Here is an 18,175-nt window from a genome sequence, read left to right as displayed (position 1 = left end):
CTGTGGGCCATGGCGTTGCTGCAGGCTAAGGCACCCATGGCATGCACGAGGGTAATCCAGACCGTGCGCTCATAGGTGAGCACCGCACTGCATCCGACATCACCCTCCGGGGCATGAGTGTCGTAGCGTGCGTGATCGGTCTGGCGATGTCCACCTTGGTGGTCCAGTAGCGCCTTCATTGGCTCAACCTGGTTGGTATGGCGGATGCGGACAAGGTTCGGTTCCTGGTCTCCCCAATTTCCCAGGTTGGGCTGGTCGGCGACGCGGTGGAGAACTGCATCCAACAGTTCTCTGCCACTCAAGCGCAGACGGAGGTCATCCGGCACATCCTGCCCCGGTGGCCAGCTGCTGCCTCCATCCCCCCCCCGGTGGCAGCTCCTCCGCCTGCTCGTCGCCGTGGGCGTTCCCCGGCCGCCGCTCCTGCTGGCCCTCCGCAGCAGCCTCCACCCAGGCCTCAGCATGGAGCCGGCCGCAGTAAAGACACCCAGCCCGCTCCAGGAATGGATGAGATGCTCTTGGAGTGGCACGATCACTCTCTCCCCGCCGGGTGAGGGCCGGGTGGAGCCTTTGTTTGTGTGTGTGTCTGTTCCGCTGGCTCCCTAAAAAAAAAAAAAAAAAAAAAAAAAGTGGAGCAAGCGGTACCCACACTTCAAAGAGAGAGCAATTTCATCTGTTCCTGGGTCCCAAGAGGGCCAGTCTGGCGGGTGTGACCCTGTATAGCCTTACACCCCTCAGCTCCCCCTTGGTCGCCAGCAGGCAGCTTAGTGCATTCCAGGACCTGTTCATCCGCCTTCTCACGCGCCCCCTGCCGCTAGTGGAGACAGGTAAGTGTTGCACAGCACACTAACACCACTCTCTCTACTTTTCTGCCCCACCTCAGGCTCGGCTACCCCGCTCAAGTCAGTTATAACCATCACATTAGGTGTTGAGTAGACGTGCTCCTGAAAATTCAGTGATATTCATCACACCGAGTGTTGAGAAGTGCTCCTGACTTGTGCGTGCTTATCTTATCCTGCTGGCGAAGGATTTGATATAGTTTGATATAGATTGTAAACTCGTTCTTCGTGCTACTAGGTGGTGGGTCGTGACCATCTTGGCCCAAGATTGGTCTGCAGCTCCGACCTGAAAGACATGTGCTTAAAACCAGATCTCTACCTTCCGCACCGCAGGCCATCCTTTGGGTTGCGTGTAAGGGTGGAGTATCAGTACAGTGTCCTTCCCTTCGAGTGCTCCAGAGCCCGTTGGGTCTTCAGGTCAACTGGAAGAGAGTAATCTCGCCCACGGGCTGAGTATCTCTTTTTCATTTTTGGAGATGGACTCGGTCTAACACGTCTCTCCAATGAGAATGTGTTCAGCTGGTGTTTGAAGTGAGAAAGGGTCCCACTGAAAGAACTTTCAGAGGCTCCTGGGGTATATGGTAGTTGCAGCCATTGGCTTCCTCCATATGTGACCGCTTCAGCGCTAGCTTCACGATCGAGTCCCGAGGTGACCGTGGCAGAGCATCTCACCCTGTGTGACTATAGTTCATCCCGGTGTGCTGCCAAACCCTCTTCAACAGAGGGGCCATGTACAAAGGGCGTGTTTTAACGGGGGCCTGGGCGACCCTCGACTACACGGGCATTAGTGCCTCGAGTTGTTAGACATTGCGACCGTTGGACAAGCTTCCCTTGCATGTCACAACTCACCCGTCATCTCCTCCTTGGAGTCAGAAGCTTCTGAGGACGCTTTGTTCCACTCTTCCCGCTCAACTCAATCGTGCCGCCATCGAGCCTCACGACAGTTATAGCCAGGGCAAGTGGAGACTCCATCCCCTGGGTCCAGCTGGGTCATGACCATTCCGGGGCCGCTCAGTTGCCCCTCCGGTTTCGTCTTCCTGCCAGTGTTTGTACAAACCGAGCGGACTACCCTTGGACAAACACTGGCTCTCAGCTGCCCCAGGGGCCCGCAGAAATGCGTTTAACCTCCATGAGCCTTCTAAAAGCCAATGCGACTCATGGTCGCCTTGCGCCTCCTCAAGTCAGTGAATTCATCACACTTCATGTTGAGCAGAAATGCTCCTGAAACTCAGTGAAGTTCATCGCACTCAGGTGTTGAGCAGCAATGCTCCTGTAGCTCAGTGAGTTCATCACACTCAGGTGTTGAGCAGAAATGCTCCTGTAGCTCTGTGAATTCATCACACGCAGTGCTGAGCAGAAATTCTCCTGGTGCTCAGTGAATTTCGTCGCACTCAAGTGTTGAGCAGAAATGCTCTTGAAGCTCAGTGAGTTTATCACACTCAGGTGTTGAGCAGGAATGCTCCTGAAGCTCAGTGAACTTATCACACTCAAGTGCTGAGCAGAAAATGCTCCTGAAGCCCAGTGATCTTCACATGTTGTGTTGAGCAATGCTCCTGTCTTTTTGCCCCTGTCGCTTGCACCTACGTGCCAAGTCAGGAGAGGAACAGGTGTTCATAGTTGCCCCTTATTGGCCCAACTAGACCTGGTTCCCATCGACAGCCTTCCTGACTTCCCCTGAAAACTCTTTCAGGGACGGGGCACGATGGCAACCGCATTCTTCCCCCAGAGATTCTGGGCGGTCTTACATCTGAACGCGGAGGTTCAGGGGGCTATCACAGGGACATGTGATAGTTACCATCACTTCTGCCAGCACCCCCTAGAAATGGGTAGCGTGCTTACGCCTTTAGAAGTGGAACCTAGTCGTTGAGTGCGTCTTCTCTCCAGAGGAGATCCTGAAAGCTTTCGATCACTTCAGTGCTCTCTTTCCTGCAAAATGGGTTGGAGTAGGCTGTTTTCCTTCACCCTCAAAATGATGTTGCCTCTGTGTTTAAACGACGCTCATCGTGTTGCAGAAATGTGCAAAAGCACGTTCTGATCGTCAGGTTCCTGAGGAGCAAGGTCTTGTAAATCCTTGCGTCCCTCTTTATCCTCTTGGGCCTTGTCCCTGGTGCGACTGCACTGCAGAGACGGCCCCTGAGCCACTGCAGGCAGTGAGTTAAAAATTCTGTTATATAAGTTCTCCTGCTTGCGTGGTCTCTACTAGAGGGTAGGGACTTGCCCGCTTTCGGTCAACGTATTGTGCCTGGAGTCTGGGCCGGCTAACTCTCACAAGCTGAGACCCCGGCTCGGATTGTGCCCAAGGTTCCTACCTCTCCCGTAATAGGAGCAGGTGGTGAGCCTGCAAGCGCTGCCCTGGAGGAGGCAGATCCAGCCCTGGCTTCTCTGTCCGTTCGCTTGCACGTGTACAGAATGCAAGCCATAGACCTCAGACCAGCTCTACAAATATCTTTTCTCAGCAGAGAGGGAAGGCTGTTTCCATGCAAAGTTGCACTTAGTGCTTGGCTTCATTTCGGTAAAAATCTGAGATGCAACATATCCACTTAGGTGTTGAGCTCCTCTATGATGAGTTTAAAGTGCTCCGCCTGGGCGTTGACGATATGCTTTGCTAAGCAGATTCTAGAGTTGGGGGCTGGACGACACCTAGTTGAACCGCTGATTCCCGTGGGCTCCCTTCTCATGAAGTCAGTTTCACTGTGAGCCCGGTTCAAGTGTCGGCTTGCTGCGCCATTCCCCTCCTATGGACTGGATACGTGCGCCTTTCTACTCCAGTTGAGTTCCCTTAAAATTGAACCCTGTTGAGTTCCTCCACACCCCTCCGACGTCGGACGTGCGGAACGTCTGGTGTTAGGCCTACCACTAGTAAGCAGTGTGGAACCTGTGTTAGGCTGGATCCATATGTTGTGGTCCCTACGGCGACCCCATATGTGTATTCTTCCACGATACGGCTCCCTGCGGCGAGCCCGTGTCTTCCCTCGGCAGAGTCTCTCTGCCGTCACTGTCCAGTGTGTCTCCCCCCGTCTCAGGCTGGAGCCACCCCAGTGACATTCCATATGTTAGACTGCCCGGTTTCTGCCCAGTTCATATGTGTATTTTCCACGTTACCTCCCTCTGGGTTGGATGTGGCTTCCGCAGCGTCCCTTTATTCCAATGTACGGGGAACGCTTTCCCAGTGGTCCTGTAGGAACAGCAGTGACTTCCCTGACCTAAGCCCTGTCCTTCCCCGCCTTAAATTTGCGGGGGCATCAGGAGGCTTTGGTTTAGGCACTGGAAGGTGGCAGCGTTAGTGGCGTTTTCAAAGGTTATCCCCATTCAGTCGACCGTCGACTACGTCTGACATTATCGACTGAAAGGGAACGTCCTGGTTGCGTATGCAACCCACCGTTCCCTGAAGGAGGGAACGGAGGACGTAGTCCCCTTGCCACTACCGCTGGACCACCGCTGACCCCGGGTTACTCTCGGCTCCTCAGCGAAAAGCAACTAGTGCGTGCATCCACTTCCGTATTTATACCCGCGCCGCGGGGGCGGAGTGCGTGATGCGAATCACGCACGCCAATTACATTGGCTCGTTCAATAGTACTCGAAGAGGATAGGCTCTCTAGCGAGATCCCCATTCAGTCGACCGTCGACTACGTCCTTCGTTCCCTCCTTCAGGGATGCACACACCGAATGAAACTCGCTTGGCTCGCCATAATATATATATATATATATTGTGTAAATGCTTGTGACAAACAACACCAAATAAGACAGACAAGTCAAACAGAGAGCGCTTGCTGAAGAACAGAAAGCTGACATCTCATGTGTGCCGGCGTCCTTTATAGCTTCCGCTTGTATGCCGTCACTCATTACGTCATTACGCAGCACCAATCAGAGATTGGCTCAGTTTCATTCATACTTCAGAGGCGCTACGCTGAGGGGCGTTCCCCCAAAGTGTCGTTCGACGTAGTCCGAGTTCCCTCGAAAGGGAACTGTCACGTCCTTACATTGTTTTTTCCTCATAAATGCTAACACGAAAAATAAAATAAAATGAATATTTATGTTCTGTGGAGAGCCAACCCTTCTTCATCCGGTGGGTAGTATTACTTTTGATTTGCGCAGTGTAATTCACAGAATTACAAAAAAATATGTTGCCTCCTAAATTTTTGTTTTGTCACGGATGAATGCGTGTGTATTTCCCTCATATTAAATATAAAACGCATGTGTAGACTGATATTTTTCTAATGTCTGGACTCCTTTAAGGGGTAGCCTATGGATAAACAGACATTTCAATATATTGGTATGTTATTAAATGCATTTTCTGAGAATTTATATTTCAAGTTTTGACTGCAAATGTCACACCATACGCTGGAATTCCCCAATTTTAAATAATGTATGCTCAACTAGTTCTGTGGTGTAGGTCTACGTATTTTATAATGTTAATTTTAAAATTCAAATAATACTAACAGTAATTTAAAGATGTGGTAGCATTGGATCTGGACAGGAAGGATAACTCTTGGAGTTGGAAGAGGTGTGTCGCGATTCTGCAGGTTCGTGGATCTGAGTGTTTGATATTGCATATCGTTACAGCCTTAGAATGTTAAGTTCTACTACTGTATATCTATTTAGGTGAAAGTAACTCAAAAGTAATAAAGGATAATGTAACGCATTGCAATTCTGAGACAGTAATATTGTAAGGTAATGAATTTATTTTAAATAAAAGTAGGCTAACAAGTAATGTATAATGTATTACAGTTTGGAAGTAACTTGCACAACACTGACTACTTTTTAAAAAATATAATTGTAGTGAGGGGGGCGTGGTTTTGCGGTGTCTGCAGCGGGAGAGTGAGGGAGGAGCCGAGCGGTAAGTAAGTGGATCAAGTGCAAAATAACGAACACCTGTGTCTGATTGCAGTAATTGGTGTGGGGAGACTGCAAAAAAGCCATCTGCTGCATGAGAGGAGAGAGAGAGAAGGACCGGGGACTCGTATTTACACTCGCGACCTGCTGGCTGACAAATGGACTGAGTTTGTGCTACGGAGAGAGTTTTTATGAATGAAATGAGTTTACACATCGGGAAGAGTGTGATAAAAGTGGACTGAGAGCTGAACCAGCAGGAAAGAGTGTCTTTGAACTGTGCTGTAGGATTTCTACGGTGAAGGCGCATGTGGCGCACCTTTTCTTTATTTTGTTTTCTTTTTAATAAAGTATACGAGTCCCCGTTACGCCGACCCTTGTCTTCTTTCATCCCTACACTGAACCTTCGTTACAATAATTCAATAGCAATGACAATATTTGATTATTTTATTTATTTATTTATTGCAAAACTGTGCAGCCCTTTCATATATCTCTATAATAGAAGGATGATTGGATGAGGGATGGATGTATGGATATCTATGCACAAACAATATCAAACTATAGATAAAATAGTACTGAACTGTGTTACACACAAGGACACAAGTGTAACAACTAACCCCTCTGTCTGTTACAATTAACCCCGCAAATGGGGTAAGTTGTAACATTTACACTTCTGTCACTTTCAGTGCAACATGAAAATGGTATGTCCTAGAAAAAAAAACTGAGATGTGTATTTAGCTTGTGTAAAGTTTATGCCCCGCTCTCCCCTAAAATATGTCCATTTTGGTTGAATTTTAGGTTTTCACAAGAATTTTTGTTAATTAAGCCCTCAACTAGCGATCCCAAGGCTCCAAATAGAAATTAAACATCTAAAAATATCTTTATTTGTATGCTTTCTGAGAGGAGTACCTTTCATTTGAAAAGTAACCTTTGATCAGAAGCCTACTTCCCATGAAAAATGCCGTTTTTCTCTGCTCGCTTCTTGATGACTTAATTCCAGCTTAACTCCCCTCAGCACAAGTTTGGTATCGTTTTAAAGCACATCATTCTAACTTTGTGAATATTCATAGCGAATTCCCTTCCATTCCCAGAATGAGTCTGAACCAATGACATGCGATTTTCAAACTCATGCTGATGTGAAAAAAACGATCTTACCTGCGCTGACTGACAGATCCGAAGCTTGTCCAGGCAATATAGCCTACACACCTACACACATAGGTCTACACAGAATTACAGTATTTCAAAATGTCTGGCGAGTATTCATGCAAAAATTATCTGTTATGTCGTACTCGTATGTGAACGTTTAGTTAACATTATAACATTATATTAGATCCATGCAGTAGCCTACAGTTTGTCTATATATATATATATATATATATATATATATATATATATATAGCCTATATAGGCTGTCTGTTTCATTAATGTTAATCAAACAGTTGTGGTTTCATGGGGGAAAAAACTATATATTTTTCCTATAGATATTTGCTTTTGACTTTAGATATTTGCTTCTAGCCACATTTGGTGTTATAACCAGGGATTTTAAGGTATGGTTGCTAGGTGATTTTGTTTTGGAACTTTCAGAAACATTTTGTCTCAAAATTGACTTTGTTGACTCAAACAGGTGTAGCTCATTCATTTTTGGTCTGATTCCAAAAAAGCATACACCATTTTGAAGGTTTCATAGAGAATGAAAAATAACAATAACATAAAATTTGCTCATTGCAACTCATTTTGGCAGCACAGGTCACATATTTTAAGATATGTCAGCACGTTGCTTTCAGTTAAAACAGCTCAAACATGCATTTTAGTCTGGGACTAGCTTAAGCCTTGTCTGTGAAACCTGGGGCATGTGTATTGTTACTATGCAGCAAGGAAGAATCGGAGAGAGAATCCAAATGCAAGCACTTTAATAAAACAAACAGGTAATCCAATGGACTCAGGACAAGAACACGGAACAGCTACCAGCAACATCAAAACAACGACCGACAAACAACAACTGAAGCACAGGGGTTTAAATACACAGGCAAACAAGCTAAACAAGATAACAAGAGGGTGGGGCTGATTAGAAACACCTGGAGAGACTAAAAAACAAGAAAAACTACAAAGGATTACAAAACATGGCACAGAACAGGAAGAAACAAAAGTCCACACAAGCAAGGAAAACATAAGACAGGAATCGTGACATAGCCCCCCACTTAAGGAGCGGATTCCAGACGCTCAAAAAAAAAAAAAAAAAAAAAAAAAAAAAAAAAAACAACCAAACAAAAAAAAAAACACGAGTTCAGGAGGGTGGTGAAGCGGAGGTGGTCTTGGGGGAGGGATGGAGGGCCAGGTCCATCGAGAGGAAGAGAACCTGGAGACTGTGGCAGGATGGGAGGCCAGGGAGGAGCAGACCACCCATTGGGCGGCCAGGGCGAAGCAGACGACCCTTTGGGCGGCCAGGGCGGTGAAGACCCTTCGGGCGGCCAGGGCGGTGAAGACCCCTCGGGCGGCCAGGGCGGTGAAGACCCCTCAGGCGGCCAGGGCAGTGGAACAGGCTCAGGAACAGACACCGGCTCAGGAACAGACACCGGCTCAGGAACAGACACCGGCTCAGGAACAGACACCGGCTCAGGAACAGACACCGGCTCAGGAACAGACACCGGCTCAGGAACAGACACCGGCTCAGGAACAGACACCGGCTCAGGAACAGACACCGGCTCAGGAACAGACACCGGCTCAGGAACAGACACCGGCTCAGGAACAGACACCGGCTCAGGAACAGACACCGGCTCAGGAACAGACACCGGCTCAAGCTAAGCAGTATGGGCCTTGATGGGTGGAATGGGCGGCGCCGGCAGGGCCAGGAGCTTGGGCTGCGCCAGCAGGGCCAGGAGCTTGGGCGTTACCGGCTGGGCCAGGAGCCTGGAGACAGCCTCTGGACTGACCGGAGGCTCAGGAAGGACCTCCGGGCATTGCAGGATGCAGGAAGTCCTCTTCCCCCTCCTCCATCTCCGAGAGGGTGCTGGGCTGGACGGGGCCAGCGGCGAGGGCTCTGGGCTGGACGGCGCCAGCGGCGAGGGCTCTGGGTCGACAGAAGTGACGTTAACAGTCTCTGGGTCGGCAGAAGTGACGTGAACAGTCTCTGGGTCGGCAGACGTGACGTGAACAGTCTCTGGGTCGGCAGACGTGACGTGAACAGTCTCTGGGTCGGCAGACGTGACGTGAACAGTCTCTGGATCGGCAGACGTGACGCGAACATCAGACTGAAGAGATAGTGTGGGCTTGTGGGGCTCCTCCACTGCTAAACCCACAGAAAGAGGTGAACCGGCCAGCAAAAGAGCCTGGACAATATATTCTTCAAGACTCCAGCTAGGGTGATGGAGTGGCATAAGGGAGCTGAGCGGCTCAGATAGCCCTCCCCGGAAAAATATCATCAGGCACACCTCATCAAAAGGTGATAAAGGTGCCAGTTCAATGAAGTCTGTGATATACTCCCCAATGGGCCTGTCTCCCTGACGGAGATGCATGGTCTGTGCTGCTGGATTCATTGTTGGTCGGTCGTTCTGTTACGATGCAGCAAGGAAGAAGCGGAGAGAGCATCCAAATGCAAGCGCTTTAATAAAACCAACAGGTAATCCAATGGACTCAGGACAAGAACACGGAACAGCTACCAGCAACATCAAAACAACGACCAACAAACAACAACTGAAGCACAGGGGTTTAAATACACAGGCAAACAAGCTAAACAAGATAACAAGGGGGCGGGGCTCATTAGAAACACCTGGAGAGACTAAAAAACAAGAAAAACTACAAAGGATTACAAAACATGGCACAGAACAGGAACAAACAAAAGTCCACACAAGACAAGGAAAACATAAGACAGGAATCGTGTCATGTATGCAAGATTAATCATTAAAAGATTGCGATCTTGATTCGAACACACACAATCTTATTCCTAAATGACAATGATTCCACCGTGCCTATTAATCCTTTGAAATTACGATCACACCAGAAGATTTAAAACTGTTTTAAATATTTAAACCATTTAAAGTTGTTCCAAATGACCTCTAATTTAGGGAATAGAATTTGTTACATATGTTGCTTGACGATACATAAAGAGTTGTCAATTCATGATACTTTCCCATCTCTTTGTTTTATACTTAAAATGCATTGTTGTTAAGATATTTCGGTGAATGTTATCGGTGATGGTATCGGCCAATACTTCCAGTGATCGGTAATCAGTGTCTGGCCCCAGAAATCTTATTCAGAGGACCCTTAGATTTGAGTACTTCTGTAGGATGAGATATAATAATATTGTTTCAGTTAATTAATGTGTTCTTTAGAACCTAAAATGTTTCAACCATATTTTTACAGTAAAGTTCTGTCAAGCTTAACGCTTTAGTAGTGGAATGATTCGCAGATGAATGCAGTGCAGTCTGAATACTGTATACCTCTCTAAAGGTCAGCAGGATTGTGAGAGAATGGGATCGGCGTCTCTCTCAGAGGCATATCATGCTGTCTGTTCCTCTGGGTAGAGCTTGTCCTTTCAAGCTGATTTAGGAACGGCTTCCCCTGAGTAAATCTTACCTTCATGGTGAGAGGAGAACAAGAACAACAGGTTTTGGATCAGAGACAGCGTGAATAGGAAACTTCAACCAACTTTCATGTGCAGTCAGAGCACCAACCTGATTTTGTATGACTGAAAATGAGGTTGAAAATGAATAGCCATCACAATGGGAAGAAAGCTGGGATCAAGGATACTAAAGTCCTTAACACGGCACTAATATGTAACTTTTCTGTCTGCATGCATGCATGAAATCACGTTTTATGTAAATGCTAGGGGCTACAATAACTACTCTTTTTGAATTGCTGTGTCAGTGTTCATGTAAAAATGGAGCTAGAGCTGCAGGAATGTACACATTAAAATGCAGACATTTGTGGCCCACAAAACTCATCCCTGTGTGCAGACATTTGTTAAGATACATGTCCACTGGGAGTGTAAAACTGAAAGCCCATTGGTGTTCATTAAGCCTGACAGAGAATAGCTTTGCTTGACACTCTCTGTTGGATTATTAAATTGCAAGTGAAACATTGGAATAGGGTAGAACAGGGTGGCTCTAGCTGAATTTAGCTCTTTTTGGGAGAACATTTAAAAAAAAATTAAATTAATAATTGTTTCGCACTATTTGGGAAGGACCAGTCTCGATGAGCCCTGTGCTTGAACATGGCATGGTGTGCCGCCCCACAAAATAAGCAGGCCTGCTTGTACAGCATCAATTAGCCTAACATGCTTTTAGTATTAGCACTAAGTTGTAATGTGCATTATCCAGCACTTGGGGATCTGATCTGTATAGTATTTATATTTTGAAATTTCAGTGTGGGGTCGAAAGTGTCAGGGTGATACACCTTTACTGATAGCATATTGAATAAAATAAAATAAAAAAAAAACTCATAAAAATGTATGTACTTGGAAAGAAAGCTTTTTTATTATATACGAATTATGTTTTATTATTGTTTCTTAGAGAGAGAAAGAAAGAGGACCCCTGATCATTATGGCTACGCTAAGATCAGGATTTTTAGAGTCATTACATTGAAACCTTCCAAAAAAATATAGCGTAAACGGTATAAATGGGATTCACAACAACAACAAAATGAACCAACATCAATAAAAAAATATTTAAAAAAAAAACATTTATAAGAAAGGGTGGCCACAGAGTTTTGTATTTGTATCAGTATATGAATTTAGGACTGTAGCTTTGATATTTGGCCATTATTTATGATTAGAATGGTTACAGAGTTTACAACATCCATTAGGGCGTTTAGTCAAAAATTGAGTATATTTAAAGATTAGATTTTTAGATTTGCAAATAGAACACGTACTCGGTTACTAACATAACCTTGGTTCTCTCTAGAAGGGGGAAGGAGTACTACGTAATATCTAAAACCTCTTTTCCATGAGATATTGAAGCCAAAAAAAATCCTTAATTTTGAATTAATGTAAAACGCGTTGCAGCAGCATGCAGACATAGGCAAGACGGCTTGCGTGCCTATTGGTTGACCTGCGGCAACAGCAGCAGCCTATTGAGAGAGGCCCTGCTTAACGCCATATCCAATGGGGGCTCTTCGCGCCCACTACGTCACGTCCCACCGAAATAGGCGTGGCCTTGACCTATAAATATAGCTCAACAGGCTGATACAAACTAGTTTTTCATCGCCGAAGCGAACCAGAGCATGTTTTAAGCACGGCAAGAAACGAAGTACTCGTTCCCTCTTCTAGAGAGAACAGAGGTTACGTCAGTAACCGAGTACGTTCTCTTACGAGAGGTTCTCTCGTACTGCGTAATATCTTACGCAAGGGAAAACAGTGTAAAACGCTGTGCGTACTGGGATCCGACACCAAAGTCCCAAGGGCAGTAGCCCGGGGCTCATAATTATAGTGCATAATCACCATGGACTCACAGAGAGTCAGAGAAGAGAGGCTAGAAGCGTCATTCCCCATGAATAGCATCCTACGGTAGCTAACCATATTAACAGTGTACCACGTACTCAGGGTGAAAAACGTTCAGTAAACTTTCAATACCCATGGAGTTGTTCTATCGATCAGTGAGCGATGCACAAGCAAAACTCAGCATTCTGAGCTGGCGCAACGGGGAAGACAGTGCTGATTTCTAGACCGACAAAAGCTTAGCCTGTAAGGCGGAAACCTCTAGGTTATAAAACCTTATAAATGTAGACAGCGAGGCCCAGCCTGCCGCCGTACAGATATCCTGCAAGGTAATCCCGCTAGACCACGCCCACGACGAGGCCACGCCTCTCGTGGAGTGCGCTTTGACACCCAAAGGACACTGCAGGCCTTTAGAAGTGTAAGCCAGCGCTATGGCATCGACTATCCACCTGGATAGGCTCTGTTTTGATGCGGCTAGTCCCTTAGAAAGCCCGCTAAACAAAACAAAGAGCTGCTCAGTCTGTCTGAAAACAGACGAGCGGGACACATAAGTTCTCAGTGTCCTGACAGGGTAAAGGAGACTCGCATCCTTCTCCTCGTTGTGAACCGGAAGGGCGGACAGGAAAATAACCTGGGCCCTGAACAGTGTGGTGAGGGATTTAGGCACGTACCCGTGCCTTTGCTTGAGTATGACTTTCGAGTCATTAGGCCCGAATTCCATACACGTCGCGCTCACCGAAAGCGCTTGTAAATCCCCAATGTGCTTCACTGAAGCGAGAGCCATAAGAAACACTGTTTTGAAAGACAAATGTTTCATTTCTGACAAATGGATTGGCTCGAATGGGGCACCTTTCGTGGCTTCCAAAACCGTAGAAAGGTCCCACACGGGGACTGAAGGGGGTCTGGGAGGATTCAGCCTCCTAGCTCCTTTGAGGAAGCGTACGACCAGATCGTTACTCCCCAGGGACTGGCCAGACGCCGGTTTAGTAAACGCTGCTATGGTCGCCACATAAACTTTGAGCGTGGATAGGGTTCTGCCCTGCCGTGGCCGGAATACCAGAAAATACACTCTTTTTGAGATTTATCTGGGTCGCCATAAAAACGGCGTTTGTGTGCAGGCAAGCGGGCTGTGGTAGCGGCTTGTTTACTGCAAAATACACTGGAACAGTCACATTGTTTGAAACTGAATGAGCGAGAAGTTTTGGTGAAAATCCGGCCGCAGCGGATTTGAACACCGTCGTTTTCCTAGGGAGGCTAGGAAGTTTTTGACACCTCGGGCTTTATCTCTATCCTTGGCCAGGGCCCGCGCGGAGAGGGGCGGTGGCGGCCAGCAGAGCGAGAGCGTGGTCTCTGGTCTCGGGCCTGGCGGCGCTGAGAAGCGGCGGTGGGGTGCTGCTGCTGCGGCTGATAGCTCAGAGCAGACGGCTGTTTTGAGTGACCTGCTGCGGAACTAGAGCGCTTCGGCAAGAAGTGCTTCATTGCCTGTGACGTCTTCTGAACCTCGACGAATCAGCCTGTCGAGCTATATTTATAGGTCAAGGCCACGCCTATTTCGGTGGGACGTGACGTAGTGGGCTCGAAGCGCCCCCATTGGATATGGCGTCACGCAGGGCCTCTCTCGATAGGCTGCTGCTGTTGCCGCAGGTCAGCCAATAGGCACGCAAGCCGTCTTGCCTATGTCTGTATGCTGCTGCAACGCATTTTACTTTCATTCAAAATTAAGGATATTTTTTTGGCTTCAATATCTCGTGGAAAGAGGTTTTCCCCTAGCGTAAAATATTACGCAGTACGAGAGGCCACTTTTCCTCCAGTGGAAACTGCAAACAAGTCAAAAGTGCTTAAACAATATGCTGTACTACAGTGTCGTAATAACTCCTTTCTTCACTGTCACGCCTTGTTAGCATTCTCTGCAATCCCAGCAATGTGCGTAATTCATCAATTCTTAGTCCAAAGAGGCACGGACAGTAATTATACCAAGACATGTGTATGGTCCTGAACTAAATTACATCTGCAAAGAACAGAGACCACTGTCAGTCTATTGTCGTTGGAGCTGAAGGATGCAGTGCTGCTGTACCAGTGACATCTCTTGCAGAGCCTTTAAAATGTCATTCACATCCTCAGATATGACTCTGATGCGTCACCATGGCAAAGCCTTTGTTCCAGAACGCAACATTTTATCAGCACCTTGCAAAGCCAAGGACATGGTATAACAAAAATGGAGCAGGGGATTGAAAATGACATGGTGCCTTATGAATGTAATACACTTTTCTCTCTCTCTCTCTTAGTCACACACATACACTTGCTCTCCATAACTGGCTACATTACAGTACATTTCTAACTACTTTTGGACCAAGATGCATCGGAGGTGTCTGATGTCATAAATCAGTGTTTGGTGGTTGGCAGCCATTTAAACTGAATTGAATTGAAATTTCTATTCAATTCGATTCAATCTTCAATTATAGTAAAATTCTTCCAATTGAATTGAGGTAGTAAACAGGATTCAGAATTTCAATTGTGATTTGATTTTAGGAAGTAGAATTAAAGTTGAATTAGGAATGCAATTCCTTCATTAAACTGCTGTAAGTGTAGTTATTATTATTAAAGTTGACTTTTAACACACTTTGTGTTGTTAAAATTTCGGTAGTATATAAATGAACAATGTTTACTCGTTCTCTGTTACCTGGACTGATAAATTCATATTTATTTTTCAGCAAAACGCTTCATCCGGAGGACTTTTGACTGCTTCAGGTCTTTCATGAAAATATCAGATTATTCTTTCACATTTTTGAATTCCCCCCAAGGACAGTCGGATCAACAGAGGGTTATTAACAGAACATTGTAAGGTTAGGCTTATCACTGAAAATTGTATCACACTATGTCTACTATTTTATTAGTATAACGATAAATATTGAAAACTATGCCAACAACTTTCTTACCTGTATGTGACTGTTTTATTTTTGTTCCACCCAGGAACATACAAGTCGACGATATTGTAGCTAAAAATTTGCTATGAAGTATTTCCTACTAAATCAAGGTGGTACTTGACTCTGTTTAAGCGTATCCATAGCAGAGTGGTGTGATGGCCTTGGTGCATTGTGGATGTTGAAGTTGTCCTACCTATTTGGCAAAGGGAAGGCCTTTTTGCTATATTTTCTCTAGGTAAGTACAACCGATTTCAGTGGGTTTTTTTCTCTGCATTTCTACTGTGTAGGCTGTCAAGTTTTATTGAAAGCCCATTTATCCTGCAGTGAAGTATCACTTTATTTTATTTTTTCCCCAATATATATATTACTAATTATATTTATTTTATAAAATTATCTTAAACTGTGAAAATGTGGTTGAAATTTTGTTTAAATTTAAGATGGTTGTGATATTTTTTTTACAATGTTAAACTTTGTTTAAAGAAAAATGGGTAACACTTTATTTTACAGTGACCTTGTTATATATGTTACATGTACCATAGTAAGAACTGTAAATTATGCATAATTGCTTGCAACTAACCCTCAACCAAACCCTAATCCTACCCTAACCCTATAGTAAGTACAAGTTGTTAATTAATATTACTGAGTACTTAAATGTATAATTACACTGTAACAATGACTCCTTAAAATAAAGTGCAACCGGAAAATGTCTAATGTTCAGAAAAAAAATATATCAGTGATTAAATATGTACAATTAGCCAAATTTAATTATATAATAATTTATGGACTGTCACAAAATTTGACAGATTATTTCTCGGTTGTGAGACTGTTGAGATACTTTGAAATGCAATTAGGTAAATTCCAATTCCTGTCATTCCACTTTAAATTCCAACTCAACAAGACATCCACTTCTTAAGTTCAGATATACTACAGAGTTTTATTCTCAAAGATGCAGCTGCCACCATGAAGCTTCATGTCTACGAATCACTCTGTTCTACAGACTAAGTCTTTGTTTGAGGATGTTGTTTACACTAGCTGATAGGCCTAAGTCAGATTTATGAGGAGAGAAGGTAAAGATGGTGGACTAAAACCACAGTGATGTCAGGGGGCACATGAGACAGTTTCACTTCATAAAACAGATTGTTTTTGTAATTGAATTGAAGTGTTAATGCTACACCAAACAAATATGGTTGTTAGTTTATGTAAATTGAGGGGTGCTGGCTGGAAGCAGCATGTAACCTGCAGGACTTAATTTTCAAACTACAGGGTGGCACATGATCAACAGCAATCAAATTCCAATTAGATTTCACTGCAGTACATACAGCTTAGTTAACCATGGCAGTATTGAAAATGCACAGGTTTTTATGGGGTGTAGAATTGATATAGAATTTAGTCTGTTTCTCTATGTTTAACAGTAGATTATGGCGCAACACCAAAGTAATGGATTTGATAGGTTTATCTTGGAAGTCACTATGATGTGTCTATGCAGTGGACAATGATTTTTATTTTGTGAACTAAAATAATCTCAAAATATTCCTGTTTTTCTTCTCACTAATGGAAATACGTTTGACTGCTGTGGATTGTGCTCCCTCAGCAGTCTGCAAAGTCCATATCCTAAGAATAGAGCACATTTTGTTGACCACTGACATTTGTTAAAAGCATTAGAGGCACAAATTCCATTTTTTTTATCCTGTCCTGAGAACTACTTAAAGGGATTCTATGCAGTTTTTTTTAGCTTAACTTAACAGCTTCAGAGTTATTGAAATGGTTATATGACTTCTTTCGGGTTGAATGGTTGCCGTTTTGTTCTTTGCCTCAGGGCAACACTGTGCAGTTAGACCACTTTTGTTCAGGCAATATCATAGGGTTAGGACCGTATGGTGCATTCAAGTTCTCTTGGGAAGTTTGTTTTTACAAATTCGCATAACTCAAAGAATATGCATTATATGTGTAATTTATGTTTTGTTGTTGTTGTTATTATACTGCCACAGAGAATGATGAGAAATGTAGTTTGGTCACTCATGCCTATCAGCTCATAAACTGGCTAAAGAGTGGTGTTTTCTGGCAAACTTTATCTCTCTTCTTCATTAACAGTACACGTAATGCGTAAAAACTACATAGTGTAGTGTACGCGCATGAGTATGAGTAGTGCACGCACGAGTAATGAGCATGTATTGTGCACACGCGTTGAGGATGTGTAGTGTACGCGTATGAATAGTGCACGCACATGAGTATGTGTAGTGCATGCGCATGAGTATGTGTAGTGCACGAGCATGAGTATGTGTAGTGCGCGCATTAGTATGTGTAGTGCCCACATGAGTATGTGTAGTGCATGCGCATGAGTATGTGTAGTGCACGCGCATGAGTATGTGTAGTGCACGTGCATGAGTATAAGTATATGTAGTGCATGCGCATGAGTATGTGTAGTGCATGCACATGAGTGAAAGATGCCCCCCCCCAAAAAATATCATGCCATAGAGGGTTAAAGTAAGACTGATTTCCTATTTATGTATTGTGCACGCGCATGAGGATGTGTAGTGCACGCGTATGAATAGTGCACGCACATGAGTATGTGTAGTGCATGCGCATGAGTATGTGTAGTGCACGAGCATGAGTATGTGTAGTGCGCGCATGAGTATGTGTAGTGCCCACATGAGTATGTGTAGTGCATGCGCATGAGTATGTGTAGTGCATGCGCATGAGTATGTGTAGTGCAAGCGCATGAGTATGTGTAGTGCACGTGCATGAGTATGTGTAGTGCATGCGCATGAGTATGTGTAGTGCATGCACATGAGTGAAAGATGCCCCCCCCCCCAAAAAAAAAATCATGCCATAGAGGGTTAAAGTAAGACTGATTTCCTATTTGCATGACAGTTACAACAAATTCAAATCAACCATTCAAGAGATTACGCAAACTGTAAATATCCACATTAAAATCTTTAAAAAAGTTGCTATCACAACATGATAATATTCACACTACAATGAGCAGCGTTGCCACTCATCCCACATGTATTTGGTTCCCTATTAGTCGCTCACGTTCGATGTTACATCGACGTGACGATGTAATTGGTATCATTTCAGGTAGCCCTATCATCTTCGAGTGTCTACAGAAAGAGCCAATGAACGTTGTCATGCATGAATCGAGTCACGCGTGCTGC

This window comes from Siphateles boraxobius, unplaced genomic scaffold (assembly GCF_051911475.1).
Source record: "Siphateles boraxobius isolate OS27281-9 unplaced genomic scaffold, OSU_SipBor_1 29, whole genome shotgun sequence".
Classification (NCBI taxonomy): Eukaryota; Metazoa; Chordata; class Actinopteri; order Cypriniformes; family Leuciscidae; genus Siphateles; species Siphateles boraxobius.
This window is presented reverse-complemented; position numbering follows the sequence as displayed.